Raw genomic sequence first — 6311 nt, 5'->3', positions numbered from 1 at the left:
TAACACAGCCAACATTTACTAAGTGTGTACTATGTACCACGTACTTTTTTTTAAAATTAAAGTTCATTGGGGTGACAATTGTTAGTAAAGTTACATAGGTTTCAGGTGTACAATTCTGTAACACATCATCTATATATCACATATATGTTTACCACCCAGAGTCAGGTCTCTTTCCATCACCACATATTTGGTCTCCTTTACCCTCATCTACCACTCTCCTCCCCGCTTACCCTCTGGTAACCACTAAACCAAGTACTATTGTGAACACTTCCGTGCATCTTTTTCCCCCCACAATTACCTTCTGAGGTAGACACTAGTATTAGCTCCATTTTACAGACAGGAAACTCAGACACAACATTTTAGGTAACTTGCTCAAGTTCACACAGCTAGCATGGGATAGAAATCTGAAGCAGTTGTGCTCCGTGGTGATTGCTATTATACTATATAATAGGGAGCACTACACGATACGAGAGCTTGGAGCTATTTGCTTTGCATCTTGGTACTACCCTGTGTTTCCCTTAATTGCTCCCCAAACTGTCATTCAATTCTATCTGTTTGACTAGTTAGTTCTAGTTATGACAAATGGGCTAAAGAAAATGATAATAAGCAATGTGTAAACAGTACATAACAAAAACAAACAGGATTTTGCTTCGTTTTGGCATCTTTGATATTCTTTGTATTTTAACCACCCCATTTTCATCTCTTAGAAATTATTGAAAATGCTTTTAGGCTATTGACAAAAGTTTAATTGGGGTAAAATGGTTGCCCCAGGGGAGGAACAGGAAAGTACCCCGCAGCTGTGAGTGTTGGTTACTAATAGCTGCCTTCATCCTCTGAGAAGGGGAAACTGCCTTGTTTGGACTGTTCTCCCACTTGGGCAGCCAGCAGCCAATGATTAACTAACTGATAATTTTTCCCGGCCCCCTCTTTGCTGCAGGGACGGCTTGAATCCTGGCGCTCCAGAGCTTCCTGTAGAACTAGGCACCCACAGTTTTCAACTGAAAACATCCTTGCTTAGCTTCTTTGCTTGCCCCCTTTTACTTCTAAGAGCACTCTCTCAATAAATCACTTTTATAAGAATCTTTTTCTTAGGTTCTACTTTTAGGGAACTCAAGGCAAGATGGATGGTACTGGAAGTGGACCTGGGAAGCAAAGTCGTAGGTGGGATTCTGGAGGAGGATGACGACGAGGCCCCTGTCTCTGGTGGTAGGTACAGCATTGTTAGTCCCTGGCATTCTGTAGCACTGTGATTGTTAAGATCAGAAGTCAGCAAACTGTGGCTTGTGAGCCAAATCCAGCTCATTGCTTTTTGTAAATAAAGTTGTATTGGATCACATTCATTTATGTATTATCAGACAGAGCTGAGTATTTGAGGCAGTTACTGTATACCCTGCAAAGCCTAAAATATTTACTATCTGGCCTTTTACAACAAACAAACAAACAGACAGACAAACAAACAAACAAAAAACCACAAAAAACTTTGCCAGTTCTGTTCACCCATAGTAGTAAACTGGGTTTAGATGCACATAGACATTGATACCTCTAGCTTTGAGAGGTAGGGGGTAATTGGAACTATCAGGACTGTGGATTTGGGTGATTATAACTAGTATCATTGATTCATTAAAAAGAGAAAATGGCATCCTCTATTAGTTAGTACTGAAGTTATACCAAATTAACACAAAGTTAGCCGCTTAGGAACACATACACTCACTATGTCCCTGCTTCTATGGGTTAGGAGTCTGGGGTGTCTAACCTGGGTACTCTGATGGAGGGTCCTTTTGAGGGCTACAGTCCAGATCCGGGTATCACCCAGGACCGGGCTCTCACCTGAAGGCTAGACTAGGGAAGCATCCACGTTCAGACTCATGTGATTACTGACAGGATTCCATTCCTTCTGAGCTGTTGGTAACGGCCATCCTCCGTTCCTTGCCACGTAGGCCTCTCTCCAAAATGGCAGATGAATTCATCAAGGCCGACAAGAGAGGGATTCTTCTAGCGAGAAGGAAGGGACAATCTTATGTAGCTTAATCATGAACGTGACATCCCGTCACCTTTGTCATAGTCTGTTAATTAAAAGCAAGTTACAAGGCCAGCCCGTACACCAGGCCATGGATGAGGCAGTGCTGTGAATGTAACGGGCAGGGCTCGTTGGCAGCCCTCTTAGAGTCTGTCCGCCACTCCGGCTCAGATCTGGTATTCAGAATTTAAAGCAAACTGTGGGAGTCAGAAAGACTTATTAGAAGCTTTTAAAGACACACTCATCTCTTTTAGCTAGAGGGAAGACAGATTTGAAGGTCAGGGTCACTTCATAATTGTGAAAGTGGCAGAACTTTAAAGAAAGCTAAATTCTTAGCCTACGCAAGTCCAAATTCAGGGCCATGGGAAAAAACAGCATGGATTCTGTGTTTGGGATAGGGGTATTTGGGCAGTTGAGAACCTGAAATCTGCATATTCCCCTGAATACGTTTGGCTTGCAGCAGTGGCTAGTAAACCCTTCTCTCTTGTTGGAAAAGAGACATTTTTCTTGAAAACTATACAGAAGTCTCAGATGTGACAGGTCTTACAAGACAATGCTCAGGAGCTGCCTGTGCTGCTTCTTCTCATGGGAGTCAGACCGATAGTTTGGGCCATAACCCAGCATATCCCGACTAGGAAAGTAATGACCTGCTAAGATAAGGTATACACCAAGAGAGCGCCAGGACTTGGCTGACATGTATGCCCAGATTGTTGCCTGGGAGTAGATTCCGAAGGTCCTGCGACCAAGGTGGGCAGAATATAAAGCTAAATGCACAGTTTGCTGATATGGGGTTAGTCTGTTGTGACACAGAATTTCATACTCCACCACGGCTCTGGGTGGTAGGTCTACTATAAGGATACCTATTAATTGCTTGGAAAATGTAGTGGCCTACATGAAATGAAGTAGAGATCCCAGCACTTTAGTAATAGATAGCAGAGGAAGGAAAAAGCAGATTAAAAAAAAAATGGGCACGCAAAAATAGGATCATTATGTACGACTAAAAAATCTATATTTGACTCTGTTCCTCAGGAGGGCTTGGAGAACATTCTGTTTATTAACATGCTGAGGAATCTGCTAAAGAGGGGGATTCAGCAGTGAAGTAGCCTAGTCCTTCTTAGGCCAGGGATAGTGGGCGTCACTGTTACTGGCCTGGGGTCCACTGTGGCAATGGGGATGTAGGGTTACAGCTCAATAGGCTATGGGCAGCGCCTAAACGTCAGAAGCAAAGTTGGTGCAATCGCCACAAAGGGAAGTAAGGTTGGACGGTCTGTTCTGCCTGTGGGGTGGAGGCTGTCCCAAAGTATCTATGGAAGTGGCAACCTTGCATAAGGGCAAGACAGATGGGCAGGTAACAAGGGTATTATTTGTATATAAAATCAAAAGAGATTTAAAAATTAGATAGGCCAAAGGCTGAGGTTCTTAATCTCTTGCTCTGTCTGCAGACCTGAGCTAATTCTCAGATCCAGAACCCACTGACTCAAGGAGGTGCTGGGTCCCCATGAGAGAGGAACGGCAACATTAATGAAAGTGTGTGACTCCCTACTCCTCCCCAAAAGGATAAGAGCTACTTACTCAGGAAATGTACACTGGGGGAAAAGGGGAGACTCTCTAGGCAATATACCTAGATCTGCAGAGGTACAAGCCTCCAAGGAGGAACACCTAAAAGGGGCACAGACAAAAGAGCTGGTGACTCTGTTATAGCCTTGGGACAAACTGCAGCCGGGGAAGCTGTGGTTTCTTTTGCTAACTCTTCTCTTACATATTAGCCCAGAAAATGTGACTAACCAGAATCCTGAAGAAATAGTGCCTGGATGGAGTAAACTTAATGGGAGAAGCACGTGGGTCTGAGCAGTGCAAAGGGGTGGACTGCGGTGGTTGTTGGCACCCCTCCCATTCCCCAGCAGCTGTGAGTGTTTCCCTGGTAACAGCTCATGGCTGCACCCTTGCCAAAGATTTATCCTTAGCTGAACAGTGCCAACTCACCTGAGAATTACCCTCCTTGGGGATAAGAGGGGCTATCCCTGTGCAACAATTTACGTTCCAGAGCTCCGCCAGGGGCCAGGCTAAGCTAAAGCCAGTTTTCACCTGAGACCACGTCCTTCCTGGCTATCTTCTTTGGCCTATTGTGCTTCTCTTGCTCCCCATCTCCTGAGAGCACTCCCTTAATAAATCATTTTCAGAAAAATTTCAATCGCAGGCCTTGCTTTAGGAAGTCTGACTTAGGACACCATCTTCTACTATTAACTATACTGGAAAAATCTTCTTTTCCATCCATATCACTCTGACCCAAACCTGAGAGAATGCACATGAAAAATTTTATTGAAGTTGCCAAACAATTTTTTTTAACCTCCTAAAATCTCTCCTTAATTTATTACCACAGCCAAAGCTCTTACTCATTTTCAATTCTCAACTTCACTATAACTGATGACCATTATTCTATTCTTGTTACTTTCCAAGCATTCCTTTATACTGATGCCAACTATCTTTTAAAACACAATTCTGATCATGTTACCCCCCTACTTAAACATTTTGGTGACTTTCCACTGTTTCCTGGATGAGATCTCAACTCTTTAAGGTAGCATACAAGGCTTTGTTTACTGGGCTGCAATTTAGAACTGAATTATAGCAGACTCTTTCTCTGCCATATAACCTATGCACCATGTACAGCAGTCAGACTCAACAACTTCTTATCTCCTGAATGAGGCATACTCTGCTTTGAATCCATGCTACTCTTTCTGCCTGAGATGGCCTCTCCTTCCTCTTCTGCTTGTGAATACCGTATAGTTAAAGACACACAGTCTATTTATTAACTTTTCTGTGAAACTACCATTGACCAACCCATTACTTGTTTCCAAACTCCAGGCAGAATCAATAACATTGTTCTCTGTGCTCTTACAGCACTAAGTACACACCTACGTTATGATGCTTCTCATATTGTTCGGGATTGTTTATTAACGTGCCTTTCTCCCCCACATGGCTTTGGATTTTTCAAGAACCACGTGATTTGTCTTTGCATCTGTAACAATTATCACATGGCTTGAGCATAGTATTTACAAATATATACACAAATTGAATGAAGAACTTGGCTTATTCTCAGATAGCTTCTCAGCCTGACAAGTTGGTCAGCTTCATTCCAGTTCCTGCCTTTAGTCATTTTCCTCTTACTGGAGATTTGGAAGCTGAAGAGAGTCTTTGGACAACTGTCTGTTCACTTGTGTCAAATGGTTGTCCCTACCTTCAGTCCACCATTGCATGAGTTTCCATAATTTTAAATCCTATGCATTCACACACATTTACACTCCCAGTGATTTGTAACAAACGGACTGACAAATGTATTTCTAAGTGGCAGTAGTAAGCCTGAAATTCAGCGTGGTGACATAAATGCAAACCTATATTTTATCTCTCCTTGAAGGTCATAGCAAGCATGGGAGAACTGAGAGAATCTGCTTTACAAGTAGTAAAACTCACTTACTACTTCCTGACTTCTCTGTATTGTAGTCACTCTGGAGGCCCATTTAATTGGTCAGTGTTTCTGCCATCTAGATTTCCAGAGAAGCAGGAAATGATGCTTTTTAGTTTTCATCTTTTTCTTAAAAAATGTTGTTTTATATTTTTGAGGGGCTGGATTTTGTGGATCTAGCCTTAGGAAGTTCAAATAAATATACTTAAGAAAAATCCTCAGTATATTATTAGAAATTGCATTAGTGATCTGGAATAAACCAGAAGATAAAAACAATCATAAAGGCTCTGTATTATAGAAACTCAATGGTTAATGTGGCATAAAGCTTGGTTATGAGAATCTGACCTGCTAATAATATTCATTGTTTTCCTCCAGCCACATTCTTAGCCTTGGCTCCTCCAGCTCCCTCTGACTTCAAAGGAAACTCTGCATGAAGGAGGAGGGCACACAATAGGAGAATTGGTCTGATTATCCCTCTCTGTTTGGAAATGGGTAAAGATTATAGATATGTTTTCTTTTTTCTGTGCTTTGGATTATATAATGTCAATTACCTCAAGCAAAGCCCCCTACCCAGGCTAATGCACTGATTTGGATTATACCCAAATTGCATAAAATTGGAAACAAGATATTAATAATAATCCATAATGGTGTAACGTAATATAATACATGTTTATTTTCATTGGCTTTAGCTGGTACAATAAAAAAAGTAAATTAGTTTCGAGACTTAAATTTTGTGTTTATCATACCCTGAACTTTTTGTTCTTCCTTCACCACTTCATATTATGAGTGAGGTAAATAAAGAGTCTACTTCCCTGTTCTACTATCGCACATTTT

General features: G+C 41.8%; 1 long non-coding RNA gene across 1 annotated transcript; it reads left to right on the top strand.

Annotated features, from left to right (window-relative positions):
• The first annotated feature begins 949 nt into the window (after nt 1-949).
• Nucleotides 950-6088, top strand: LOC117026900 (uncharacterized). Its single transcript, XR_004423850.1, has 3 exons — nt 950-1206; nt 3784-3923; nt 5853-6088. It is a non-coding gene; the product is annotated as an uncharacterized LOC117026900 (long non-coding RNA).
• The last annotated feature ends 223 nt before the right edge of the window (nt 6089-6311 follow it).

This window comes from Rhinolophus ferrumequinum, chromosome 9, assembly GCF_004115265.2.
Source record: "Rhinolophus ferrumequinum isolate MPI-CBG mRhiFer1 chromosome 9, mRhiFer1_v1.p, whole genome shotgun sequence".
Taxonomy (NCBI): Eukaryota; Metazoa; Chordata; class Mammalia; order Chiroptera; family Rhinolophidae; genus Rhinolophus; species Rhinolophus ferrumequinum.
The sequence above is the reverse complement of the archived record's forward strand: the minus strand, read 5'-3'. Positions and strand labels throughout refer to the sequence as shown.